Genomic DNA, 14,596 nt, shown 5'->3' with positions numbered 1-14,596 from the left:
AAAATAACTTGGTTTTGGAAAATGGTGCTCAGACTTATTTTTAATAATTTTGTTTAAAGCCCCACTGTCCTACTTGTAGCTACTTGCTCCCTCTATATAGAAAACTTCCCCAATCGGTGCCTGTTGATCCCCCATGATCCTCTTTTTCTTATGTTAGTTGAGAGCTGAGTTAATGAGATAGCCACCTGTCAGTGACCTCGCTGTGTGGTCAAATCCCTTCTGGCCCAGTAGTATTGACGGTCTTTAAAGGCCATCTGTACTAGTTTGGCCAGAAGGGATTAGACCACACGGTGAGATCACTGACAGGTGGCTATCTCATCAACTCGGCTCTCAAATAACATAAGAAATAGAGGATCATGGGGAACCAACAGGCACCGATTGGGGAAGTTTTCTATATAGAGGGAGCAAGTAGCTAAAAGGAGTGCAGTAAGGCTTTAATGAGCAAAAAACAAGTGAATGATCGAGCCGGTTCCTCTCACAATGCATTGCGCGACATTTTTTGTGACGTAGGGTCCTCACAACACAGACAGAGGCGTATACGTCACATCTGTGCGGCAAATTTAAAAGTTTTGCTCGAAAAAAAGCTGTGTATTGAAGATTACTTTCTCAGATTCCTTCCGACCGAACAAAGGTGACAGGGTCGATTGTACTGGATGTACTTGCTGAATGTTTGCTGGTCAGCATAACTGGTATAATTTTGAAAAGCTCTCCTCTATAGGGATCCCATACAGATGAATTCTCAAACTCTCACCCATGTCTTGCATAATTTCCGTGAAGTTTGTTGGACAGTTTAGTCTTACAAATCAAGACTGCATGTTCACTGGAACAGTCCATGTTGATGACTTTCCCGCAGCCGAAGATACCCTGAAAAATAAAAATAAATATTAGCACATTGTAGAATTGTATTATATGCTCTCAAATCAAATATAGCGAAAATTATGAGTTGATATTAGCAACATGTACACTCTACAAATGTACCTCCCCCTTTGAAAGCACCCCCTATCTCCTGTGTGTAATTTTAATACGGGCCAGATTTTTTAAACAACCTATTTAAGTCAATATGGGCCAGACTTTGTTGCGTTAAAGTACCCCTTTACCAGAGATTTGGGGTACACGAACGTGCTCAGAGCCCGTTTATGAAAGTGATTCAAACAGCGCTGTTTACTCGAAATTGCTGAATAGTCTCTATGCATGAATCGAAGAAACAAAGCCCTTCTCAACCTCTTATATAGGCCTATACAGCAATTTAGACAAACGGCGCCTAGAGTAAAGGAGGGGGTAATCGACCATCACCAGTTTTCGGCCGGTCCTTTGGATGCATAGTAAAATTCCTTTAAAATACATCCCATGATAGCATATCACATATTCCACACATGCCATACCATGCCAGAGTCACTGAAGAACCACATTTGCAATGGAAAATATATCCTAAAATATCACATTTTAGCGATGTAATCAGCGGTCCCGCTACCCGAATCTGAAAAATCGAGTATCTTACGCATGTCTGTAAGAAATATGGGTACCATAAAATGAGCTTTATTTCAAGTATTTTTCATATTTAGAGCCCGATTTTGTGTGAGTCCCAAGCTAAAAAGTATCTCATCGCATGTATTAAATCAATGCAGCCGAACACCGCAACGCACACACGATATCTCTGTCCAATTCAGATTCCAATTTCCGATCACCGCAGAACTAGTTTTCGGCATGGCGAGCTCCGGCTCGGGATACCTGCTCCGCCCGCTAGTACTATAGATCAGCGGGGAAACGCACGACGCGGGCGCGCTTCCTATTGACTTTGTACATACGACCGAAAACTGTCTCGCTAGGTCGATAACTGTCTCCGAAACAGTGAAAATTGAAATGGATATTGTCATGGCAATTCATGATTTTTTTTCTGGGATTCTTTGTTTGTTTGAATAATAATATTTGCTTCATGATTTGAACAAGAAATGATAATAGGAAGTAAAGAGTCCTAAAATAGGATTTTGTCTTAAGTGGCCGAAAACCCCCCTCCTATCATGAATATTAATATTTGCTCCGCCGTGACCGCGCATGCGTACTTTCTCCTCGCAATGTTAAATCAACGAACATGGATGAATCGTCGGGTTAGCACAAAGAATCACCCTTTTTCCCCCACGAGACTTCTTCATATTATGATTTCAAGTGGTTGGAAAGATGCCCAAAGGAGTAAAAAAAAACATTGTTAAGTCTAGTCAAAGTTGTAATTAGACTACCTCTTTTTCAGTATTTACTTTGCGAAAACATGTGACCAAACCCGCTCAGCCGCTGTTTGAATCGTTTTCATAAACGGGCCACATCTGCATGAGCTTCGATGCCTTTGGCATCGGCGTCGGAGCTCCATGGAGTACGTTACTTTCATGGATGCAGTATTGTACAGTATGGAATATAATCTAGTAAATCTACTATCATCATCAATTGCAATCCGTTTGGTTTTTTTTCATGAACAAAATTTACAAAAAATCAAAAAGAAGAATGAGATTTATAACCAAATTTCTTAATTTTTACAGAAAGCATACCCAATTCTGTATCAAGCCTTAAATTATGTTTAATCTTATTACTCACCTCCTGGAGAAAATGTTGACCTTAAAGTATAGCTCCAGCAGCAAAGCAAAGTTGGTCGTTTTCTGCAGACCGATATTTTCCCACACATGAGTGGCTGTGTGGGACTGTACTGTAGTATGTAGACCAGTGTGACTGTCTGGTAAATTGAAATCTAGATCTACTTCGAGTTCTTCATGTTGTCCAATTCTTGCTCTGGAATACTCTTAGTCTCGTACAATTCTTCTTTCCTGGTGTAAATCTAACCCTTATCCCCTATATTCTGGGTTTTAAAGGAAGACAAATTTGGCGAAACGGCAAAGTAATGGCTGGAGTGAAGAAATTCAAAATTGGAAATACAGTGTGCATTCCACCACTAGATGGCAGCAAACACACTAATAATTGTATTTATTTTGGGGCAAATTGTTACAATTCCATATTATCGAATCAGTTCAAGGTCATCAAAACAATCGAGTAGTGCTGGTCATACATGTATTATGTATATAGTGGTCATAACTACATTGGTTACATGATAGTAGTTTTTTTTAATTTTTTTTAATACTCGTGTTGAGACCATGTCAAAAGTGTAGTTAACTACGGTCAGACCGTTGTTTGATTTGTGGTAAAACCATGGTTTAACCATGTTTTTATAACTATGGTATCAGAACAATTCTAAAACCATGGTTTAACTATGGTTTCGTAACCGTAGTTTGTCAACCTCGGTAAAAACCATCGTTTTAACTATAGTTTCGTTACCATGGTTTACAACCATGGCAAAACCATGGTTTGCACATGATTTCTTTACCATGGTTTTTGTATCTTGGTAGAACTTTTAAAAATGGTTTCGTTACCTAGTTTTTTGTACAGTTGTAAAACTATGGTTAAACCATGGTTTCATAGCCGTGGTTTTTCAACCGTGGTAAAACCATGGTTTCATCCACGGTTCAATAGCCATGGTTTTTCAACTGTGGTAAAACCATGGTTTTTAACCATGGTTTAGTTACAGTGGTTTTCGACCATGGCAAAACCATGGTTTCACCATGGTTTCTTAACCATGGTTTTTTAGCAATGGTTATCCAATGGTTCAACAATGGTTCAATAGCCGTGGTTTTTGTACCGTGGTAAAACCATGGTTTCATCCATGGTTCAATAGCCGTGGTTTTTCAACCATGGTAAAACCATGGTTACATCATGGTTTCTTAACCATGGTTTTTTAGCAATGGTTATCCAATGGTTCAACCATGGTTTTGTTACCATGATTTTTGTACCGTGGTAAAACCATGGTTTTAAGCATGGTTTCTTAACCATGGTTTTTTAACGATGGTTATTCAATGGTTAAACCATGGTTAAAAAACCATCGTTAAGAACCCACGGTTAAACCATGATATTGCCACGGTTAAAAAACTATGGGTTTTGAACTATTGTAAAACCATGGTATAACCATGGTTCAATAACAGTGGTTTTTCAACGTTGGCAATATCGTTGTTTAACCATGGTTTCTTAACCATGGTTTTTTAACAATGGTTATTCAATGGTTTAACCATGGTTAAAAAACCATTGTTAAGAACCCACGGTTAAACCATGATATTGCCACGGTTAAAAAACTATGGTTTTTGAACCATTTTAAAACCATGGTATAACCATGGTTAAATAACAGTGGTTTTTCAACGTTGGCAATACTGTTGTTTAACCATGGTTTCTTAACCATAGTTTTTTAACCATTGTAATACAATGGTTTAACTATGGTTTCATTACTATGGTTTTAGTACCATGGTTAAACCATGGTTTATTTATGGTTTTGTTACCATGGTTTTTGAACTGCTGTAAAACTATGGTTTAACCATGGTTTTGAAACCGTGGTGTAATAACTGTGGTTTAACCACGGTTTAACCATAGTTTTTAAACCATGGTTTATTAACAGTGGTAAAACCATGGTTTAACCATTGTTTAACCATGGTTATGTTGGTAAAACCATGGATACTCACGGTTGGATCCTGAAAACAGTCGATCCATTGTAAAACCATGGGTGAACCATGGTATTACCATGGTTATGATGGTAAAACCATGGGTTTTTTTTACAAGGGACGTAACCATGGAAACTTTGCCAACAAATTTACGTGGACTCCGCGTGAAGCAACTACGTGCTGAGTTACAGAAAAGAGGTATGCATACAAACGGAGTAAAGGCGATCCTTCTTGAAAGACTAGAAAATGCAGTAGGCCTAGACGAAATAAGGAACACGAATGCCGCTGGTGATGTAGATGAAGATAAACATGAAAAGCCTGATGATGTCTTCAATGATGACGCAGACTGCCGACAACTACTGCATAATGTACTGAGTGAAATGAAAGGCTTGAATAGTAGGCTCGATACTATCGAGAAGAAGTTCAACAATCTATTCGAACAGCATACTTCTACTTCTACTTCTACGACGATACTCAGCAGGATCCATAAGTCAGGATGTATTGCAAGTGAGAAGGAGAAGGAGACAGAGAAGGAGAAGGAGAAGGAGCAAGGGAATCTGAAGGCACAACAACAAGTATCTAGGCCTACCACCAAATATTTCCCGACAATTGCTACGCATAACCGGTTTGAAATATTATCCGATAACACGAAATCAGACAACAGTGCCAAGAGTGTATCAATGCCAATGAAAGATCAACTTAATGAATACAAGGCCAAGCACCTGAAGTTTTTCTCCAAAACCAACATCACCCATCCTGAAGTTCTCTCTGATGACGCAACTGATGACAGCGACGCAACTGTTGACAGCGACGCAACTGATGACAGCTCAGGCCGATCTTTGTCAACACCTACTAGTATTACTTCTACTTCACCACCATACCATGAGCAGATAGAGGGATACCGCCACCGACATAGTGTGATCCGCAACAAACGAGATGTAATTGTGGTCGGTGATTCCATGATTAAACACATTGACGGAAGACATCTCTCCCGCAGCAAGAATGTGAAGTGCGTCTCTTTTCCCGGTGCAAAAGTGAGAGACATCTTCACCTCTTCACCTTGCGAGTTTCTCAAGCCAGGGGGAGAACTGATCATCCACGCTGGCACAAACAACATCACTGAGGGTGCTGGTGAAGTTTGCCACCAAATCACAGACCTCGGCAAGTCTGTTGCTGCCGAGGGGTTTAACGTCTCAGTCTCTACGATCATCCATCGTAGAGGGGAGAGTGAAGCGGACAAGAAGCGGGTTGATGAGATCAACTATCTGATGGAGTTGGCAGCCAGCGAGAACAGATGGGGCCTCATCATCAACAATGATATCAGCGAGCAGCATCTCGGGCGTGATGGCGTTCACCTCAACAGAGCCGGTCAACGAATCTTGGCAGGCAACCTGAAACACCTCATCAACAGTGCTGACCAATCGACAACACGAGGCCATGGCTGGACTCAACGGTCGTCCGATCAAGTTACAGGCAGTGAACCTGGAGCAAGGCGGCATCAAGCCATCTACCGAGAAAACCAGAGTCTTCATTCTGATGAGGAAAAAAGCAGCCCCGTAAAGTCCTACGCCGAAGCTGTTTCTGGGAGATCTTTGGATTTCAGTGCAGTCAAACAGAGGTCACGACTGAAACCAGCCTTCAGACCATCCAAGGTGGACATGAAAGACTGGGCGAATTATCTTCAATTTGTAAGAAGGGTATTGAATTAAGTGAAAGTTTGACAAAATCTAGTGATGATCCGAAAATTATAGTTGACGGTCGAAAATATAAGTTCCCTTGTGGGAACTGTGATAAGCCAGTCAAATGTAATCAACACGGCCTTCTGTGTTCTTATTGTAAAAAATGGTTTCACACTAATTGTCAAGCTATCAGTTTTTCAGAGTACCGCAGGTTATATTATGAATGCCCTGATGAGAAGTGGAATTGTTTAACATGTTGTCTGCCATCTTTTTGTGAATCAATATTTACTGACGATTGTTTAGAGAAAGAAAGCCAAAACGAGGATAGACTAAAAGAAAACTATTTTAAGGTAACGCGCGTTACACCTGAAAAGCAAGCGATAGCAAGAATAATTCAGCCAAACCTCAAAGATGAAAACACTTCTCTTTTTCAAGAATTTGAAGAAAAGTTTAAAATTAAAGGTCTTCATTTTTTACACCTCAATGTGAGGTCTATTCTAAACAAGATATCGGAACTTAGAATTCTTTTTAAAAGAAAAAGGCTGTCTATTATTGCTTTCACTGAAACATGGTTAAACAATTCCATAAATGATGAAGAAATTGAAATAGACGGATATAAAATCATACGCCATGATCGATCCTCTGGCTCTGGAGGTGGTGTATGTTTCTATATCAAAAATGGTATTGCATTTAATATTATGGATGCTATAAGTACTGGAGATACGGAATCCCTGTGGATAAATTTGCTTATACCAAGATCAAAACCAATTGTTGTTGGCGTTCTGTATCGACCTCCGAAAAACAATTTGTTTATCGAGAAATTGTCCAATATTCTTGATACATTAAAAAAGGATGACGAAATAATTCTTTTAGGAGACATGAATATTTGTCTTCTTCGCAAATCGCCACTGGCTAAAAAATATATTGACTTGTTGAGTCTTCATGGGTTTAGTCAACTCATTAAAGAGGCAACACGCGTTACACCTACATGTTCTTCTCTATTGGATCATATTGGTTGTACCAAAGAAAATAAAATAAGTCAAAGTGGTGTCATTGATCTAGGTATTAGCGACCATTATTTTACTTTCTGTACACGGAAAAATGTTAGACTGGCTATAGGTCATCACAGGACTAATGATATCAGATCCATGAAAAAATATACAGAAGAGTCTTTCAATCTTCAACTATCTGTTGTTGATTGGTCACGAATAACTGACTGTACAGATGTAAATGAGGCATGGTCAATATTTCAACATGTTTTTATCTCAAATTTGAATATGATAGCGCCACTGAAACGGATAAGAATAAAACAAAGATCAGAAACTTGGGTGACTAAAGATATTCTTTCCCTAATTCAAGAGAGAAATATAGTATACAAAAAATGGAGGAAAAAAGCAAAAGATGAGAAGCTCTATAAAAGATACAGAGTATTAAGAAATATGGTCCAAAGAGAGGTGAAAAAGGCTAAACTCGTTTACTTACAAAACAAGATAGAAGAAAATAAACAAGATTCGAAAAAACTTTGGCAGAATCTAAAAAGCTTAGGATTGAAAAATAAGAAGCGAAAAGAACAAGAATCTGTCATTAAAATTGATGGGGAATTATGTCATGATAAGATGGCCATCGCTGATGAATTCAATTCTAATTTCACAAATGTGGCTGCCAAATTAGTAGACAAACTCCCCCCTTCCAAAGACTTTTTCAGCGCAGACAATGATTGTATTCGTGACTTTTACGAAAGAAAAGGTGTACGTGAAAACAGCTTCGAGTTATTACCAATCAGTGAACAATTTGTTTTCAAAGAGTTACGTAAGTTGAATGTATCAAAAAGTACTGGGTTAGACTTGATTCCAGCTAAATTTCTAAAAGATGGTGCGAAGGTTTTATTTAAGCCTCTAAGTTACTTAATGAACCTATCTATCTTGACGAGTACTTTTCCAGAGGATATGAAAATAGCAAAAGTGACTCCACTTTATAAAAAGAAAGATAAAACTGATGTTAGCAACTATAGACCTATTAGTGTTTTAAGCGTAGCATCAAAGATTCTAGAAAAATCGGTCTGTGTTCAAATTGAAAGATACTTCAAAGAAAATGATATAATTTATGAATTTCAATCTGGTTTTCGACATGATTATTCGACTGAAACATGTCTAATTCATTTGACTGATTATTTGAGGAGAGAAACTTCCCAAGGGCGCTTTGTTGGTATGGTGCTCCTTGATCTGCAAAAAGCTTTTGATACAGTTAATCATTGCGTCTTATTGAAGAAGTTACAACTAATGGGTTTTGATAAGGCAAGTTTAGATTGGTTTAGATCCTACTTATCTAATCGGCACCAAGTAGTGGCCATTCATGATATTCGTTCCAAACTAATGCCTATAACTTGCGGTGTTCCTCAGGGAAGCATTTTAGGCCCAATTCTATTTTCAAGTTATATAAATGATATGTGTATTTGTATAAAAGACTTCAAACTATTATTGTACGCAGATGACAGCGTACTACTCTATTCAAATCCTGATCCTAAATATATTGAGGAAAAGCTCAGTGAACAGCTGTCTACGTGTGTCGATTGGATGACTGATAATAAGCTTTCTTTACACTTGGGAAAAACAGAAAGCATTTTATTTTGTTCTAAAAGTAGTTCTAAAAAGTCATTTGAATTCAAAGTGACACACAATAATCAAGCAATCAAGAGAAAAGAGTCTGTGAAGTATTTAGGCATTGAGTTGGCTAGCGCAATTTCATTTTCATCTTTAGTAGAATCAGTTGTAAAAAAAGCAAATTCTCGTCTGAAATTTTTGTACAGATATCAAAGTTGTATGGATTTAAAAGCAAGACGTACACTCTGTTTTGCTCTTATTCAATGTTTATTTGACTATGCTAACCCTGCATGGTATAGTAACATAAACAAGTCAGATCAAAAGAAGTTGAAGATTATACAGAACAAAATGGTGAGATTTATCAACTGTTCTGGTCCAAGAACTCATGTTGGCTACAGCGAACTTTCTAAAGCTGGTTTTCTTGAAGTCGACCAAAGATCAAAACAACTCGTATTGCATCATGTGCATAAAATATACCATACTAGGTCGAATCATTATATTCGATCCAACTTCGATCTTGTTACTGACGTACATGATTATAATACAAGAAATAGACGATTCAACTTTAACTTACCTGAAAGAGTAGGTAGTATTGGAAATTCGTTTTATTACAATGCCATAAAACATTGGAATTCCCTTCCCAATGGTGTAAAAGAAATAGGAAACTATGATCATTTTAAGAGGAAATTAAAGGAATACCTAATACTTGACAGTCAGAGAAGAGAAGTGAATGACACGTTATATGATTGAAATTTTTATTCTTCTGTCGGTTCATACTTTTTCATGTTGTATATACTTATGTTTTCGTACGTTATAGAATTTCTACAAATTCATCATTATTTTCCTCTTCTTCCTTCTCCTCTTTTTCTTCTTCTCCTTCTTCTTTTTCTTCTTGTACTTAATATCATTTCTATCATCAGTTTAAATGTTGTTATTATTATCTTTAATAAGTAGTTCTTTTAATTTTCTTATCTGTCTGTAAATATTACTATTTTAACTTATTAATTTTATACATGTCTGTAAGGGACCCCACTGGAAATAAGCTCTCGAGCTTTCGTGGGTTATCCTGTTCAAGCTGACTTTTTTTGATCTGTTATTATTGTATATTGTTGTATGTTGGAAGCTTGTCGAATAAAAATCAATCAATCAGGGGGGGGGGGTGACCTATTCATTCATTCCCCCCCCCCCCTGAATAGGTATTACGTAAGGATTGACGCCCATGTTTCTTTTCAGGGGACCCAGTGACGAGATATTCCATTAACCTGTTATTCATGAATAAACTAAGTTCGAATCCAGTCTGCATATATTACTCGGTGCTATGTTGAGCAATCCTCGGGCAAGTTTCCAGGTTGTCAAGAATAACCTTTGTTAAAAAAAGTTCACATACAATATGAATATAATGTTAGTTAACCGGTATATTGCATCTTAAAGAGGATTAATTTATGTTTTATTTTGAGATAACTTTATATTTATTTGAAAATCTTAATTATAAATTGTGTCCACTTTTTTTTTCTTTATCGAGTGTAGAGCAACTTTTCAACTTGGTTAAAAATCCATAGTTCTTTGACAAAAAAATCGAATGTAGAGGTCTTAAACTACTTTTTACAATCAACGAAAACAAATAGCATCCTAGGTGATGGGCCTTTATATTTTTTCTGACAGTATTATATTTAGCCTATATGCCTATAGGCCTAATGTTATCAAAAGCACTATTTCAAAAAGTGTTATATTGTCCATGCACTTAAGTACCAAATGTTGATATGATATGTTGAGACATATATATATGCGGGGTCCTATTGTTTCATAAATTTCGAAACTTTTACACGACTCAAAAATTGTGGATGCCGGTCAGAAGCTCAGTTAGGCCTAAGCGAAAATATCATCTGATGTCATGGTGTCATTTGATAAAAGACACCCTAATATATCCTCAGGTATTAACATTTGTTGTATTATTGTTGAAATATCAGACGGTTAGAATTAGAACTTAGATCTATTTGGGGAGGCATTTTCAATTTTTTTTTTCTTGGAGAACAAAAAGTCAAAATGTCGAATAACGGGATATGTGAAAGTCTCCACATATACACATAACCAGTGCGTTTATCTTCATCACCTTGAAGCAGCACTCAGGGGCGTCGCCAAAGGGGGGGGGGGTGTGTGGGGGTGCGACACCCCCCCCCCCACCTGTCAGGATATTGTCGGTAAAATTGCGCTGCCGTCGGGAAAAAGAGTAAAGGGGGAGGGAAAAAAGAGAGGGAAAAAAAGAGAGGGGAAAAAAAGAGAGGGAAAAAAAGAGAGGGGAAGGGAAAGAAAAGAAAAAAAGAAAAGGAAAAGAAAAGAAAGAAAGGAAAAGAAAGGAAAGAAAGGAAAAGAAAGGAAAGAAAAGAGAAGAAAGAAAGAGAAAAAAAAAGAGGGGGGAGAGGAAAGAAAGGAAAAGAAAGAAAAGAAAGAAAAGGAAAAAAAGAAGAAAAAGGAGTGAAAGTGAAACAAAAGAAACGGGGGATGAAAGAGAGGAGAGAAAGGGTAGGTAAGAGTCTGAGAGAGGAGGAGTGGGAGTAAAAGAGAAAAGGGGGTTGTTGGGTGGAGTCGTCTCGTCGAGATAGCAAGAAAGACACAGGTAAATATGTTGCTGTGTCGGGTCAGCTGTGTCGGTATTCTTGCTCGATCCTCATCAATGCATAAGTTTGAAGTCGGTGAGATGTATATTGTCGGTCGGCCGACAAGTTTTTTTCCCTACGAACTGCGACTTCTTATCCGCTGTGACGACTTCGAGAGTGACTACAACTACAATACTTGTATTTTCTCGAAGTTTCACTTTCCTATAATATCAGCTAAAGAAATCAGAGGTTTAAAAATTTCGGGGAAACTAAATTCAAACAAGGTTTAAGAGTCAACAACGGTACGACGAATCATTTTCCTTTCTTTATATTGTGATGAAACGCCAAAAATTCCGCGCTTCGCGCGGAAGGGGAAACTTCATTTATACGAATCGAGAACGGTACAACGAATCGTGTTCTTTCTCTAATAATCTGAGGAAACATCAAAGCTTTCGCGCTTCGCACGAGAGGGGTAAACTGAATTCAGATGAATAGGGCTTAATAAGATTCGAAAACGGTACGAGGAATCGTCTTCCTTTCTCTATATTGTGATGAAGACAAACTCCCCCCTTCCAAAGACTTTTTCAGCGCAGACAATGATTGTATTCGTGACTTTTACGAAAGAAAAGGTGTACGTGAAAACAGCTTCGAGTTATTACCAATCAGTGAACAATTTGTTTTCAAAGAGTTACGTAAGTTGAATGTATCAAAAAGTACTGGGTTAGACTTGATTCCAGCTAAATTTCTAAAAGATGGTGCGAAGGTTTTATTTAAGCCTCTAAGTTACTTAATGAACCTATCTATCTTGACGAGTACTTTTCCAGAGGATATGAAAATAGCAAAAGTGACTCCACTTTATAAAAAGAAAGATAAAACTGATGTTAGCAACTATAGACCTATTAGTGTTTTAAGCGTAGCATCAAAGATTCTAGAAAAATCGGTCTGTGTTCAAATTGAAAGATACTTCAAAGAAAATGATATAATTTATGAATTTCAATCTGGTTTTCGACATGATTATTCGACTGAAACATGTCTAATTCATTTGACTGATTATTTGAGGAGAGAAACTTCCCAAGGGCGCTTTGTTGGTATGGTGCTCCTTGATCTGCAAAAAGCTTTTGATACAGTTAATCATTGCGTCTTATTGAAGAAGTTACAACTAATGGGTTTTGATAAGGCAAGTTTAGATTGGTTTAGATCCTACTTATCTAATCGGCACCAAGTAGTGGCCATTCATGATATTCGTTCCAAACTAATGCCTATAACTTGCGGTGTTCCTCAGGGAAGCATTTTAGGCCCAATTCTATTTTCAAGTTATATAAATGATATGTGTATTTGTATAAAAGACTTCAAACTATTATTGTACGCAGATGACAGCGTACTACTCTATTCAAATCCTGATCCTAAATATATTGAGGAAAAGCTCAGTGAACAGCTGTCTACGTGTGTCGATTGGATGACTGATAATAAGCTTTCTTTACACTTGGGAAAAACAGAAAGCATTTTATTTTGTTCTAAAAGTAGTTCTAAAAAGTCATTTGAATTCAAAGTGACACACAATAATCAAGCAATCAAGAGAAAAGAGTCTGTGAAGTATTTAGGCATTGAGTTGGCTAGCGCAATTTCATTTTCATCTTTAGTAGAATCAGTTGTAAAAAAAGCAAATTCTCGTCTGAAATTTTTGTACAGATATCAAAGTTGTATGGATTTAAAAGCAAGACGTACACTCTGTTTTGCTCTTATTCAATGTTTATTTGACTATGCTAACCCTGCATGGTACAGTAACATAAACAAGTCAGATCAAAAGAAGTTGAAGATTATACAGAACAAAATGGTGAGATTTATCAACTGTTCTGGTCCAAGAACTCATGTTGGCTATAGCGAACTTTCTAAAGCTGGTTTTCTTGAAGTCGACCAAAGATCAAAACAACTCGCATTGCATCACGTGCATAAAATATATCATACTAGGGCGAATCATTATATTCGATCCAACTTCGATCTTGTTACTGACGTACATGATTATAATACAAGAAATAGACGATTCAACTTTAACTTACCAGAAAGAGTAGGTAGTATTGGAAATTCGTTTTATTACAATGCCATAAAACATTGGAATTCCCTTCCCAATGGTGTAAAAGAAATAGGAAACTATGATCATTTTAAGAGGAAATTAAAGGAATACCTAATACTTGACAGTCAGAGAAGAGAAGTGAATGACATGTTATATGATTGAAATTGTTATTCTTCTGTCGGTTCATACTTTTTCATGTTGTATATACTTATGTTTTCGTACGTTATAGAAATTCTACAAATTCATCATTATTTTCCTCTTCTTCCTTCTCCTCTTTTTCTTCTTCTCCTTCTTCTTTTTCTTCTTGTACTTAATATCATTTCTATCATCAGTTTAATGTTGTTATTATTATCTTTAATAAGTAGTTCTTTTAATTTTCTTATCTGTCTGTAAATATTACTATTTTAATTTATTAATTGTATACATGTCTGTAAGGGACCCCACTGGAAATAAGCTCTCGAGCTTTCGTGGGTTATCCTGTTCAAGCTGACTTATTTTTGATCTGTTATTATTGTATATTGTTGTATATTGGAAGCTTGTCGAATAAAATCAATCGAATCGTCTTCTTTCTCTAATAATTTAATGAAACGTCAAAGCATCTGCGCTTCGCGCGAAAGTGGGAAACTGAATTCAGACAAAATAGGGCTTACTAAAAGTCGAAAACGTTACAACGAATCGTGTTCTTTCTTTAATAATTTGAGGAAACGTCAAAGCTTTCGCGCTTCGCGCGAGAGGGGGAAAATGAATTCAGATGAATAGGGCTTAATAATAATAAGATTCGAAAACGGTATGAGGAATCGTCTTCCTTTCTCTATATTGTGATGAAACGCCAAAAATTTCGAGCTTCGCGCAGAAGGGGAAAACTTCATTTAGACAAGTCGAGAACAGTACGACGAATCGTCTTCTTTCTCTAGTAATTTAAGGAAACGTCAAAGCTTCCGCGCTTCGCGCGAGAGGGGGAAACTAAATTCAGACAAAATTAATAGGGCTCATTTAGAGTCGAAAACGGTACAACGAATCGTGTTCTTTCTCTAATAATTTAAGGAAACGTCAGAGATTCCGCGCTTCGCGCGAGAGGGGGAAACTGAATTCAGACGAAATTAATAGGGTTTATTAAAAGTCGAAAACG

At 37.2% G+C, this 14,596-nt stretch overlaps 1 long non-coding RNA gene across 1 annotated transcript; it reads right to left on the bottom strand.

Moving 5' to 3' along the window:
• Nucleotides 1-402: 402 nt before the first annotated feature.
• Nucleotides 403-3,280, bottom strand: LOC115923987. The gene is made up of 2 exons (XR_004064104.1): nt 2,584-3,280; nt 403-864 (listed from the first exon to the last, which is right to left on the bottom strand). It is a non-coding gene; the product is annotated as an uncharacterized LOC115923987 (long non-coding RNA).
• Between the last annotated feature and the right edge of the window lie 11,316 nt (nt 3,281-14,596).

The sequence above is a fragment of the Strongylocentrotus purpuratus genome, unplaced genomic scaffold, assembly GCF_000002235.5.
Source record: "Strongylocentrotus purpuratus isolate Spur 01 unplaced genomic scaffold, Spur_5.0 spur5_scaffold_15, whole genome shotgun sequence".
NCBI classification, from domain to species: Eukaryota; Metazoa; Echinodermata; class Echinoidea; order Camarodonta; family Strongylocentrotidae; genus Strongylocentrotus; species Strongylocentrotus purpuratus.
The sequence above is the reverse complement of the archived record's forward strand: the minus strand, read 5'-3'. Positions and strand labels throughout refer to the sequence as shown.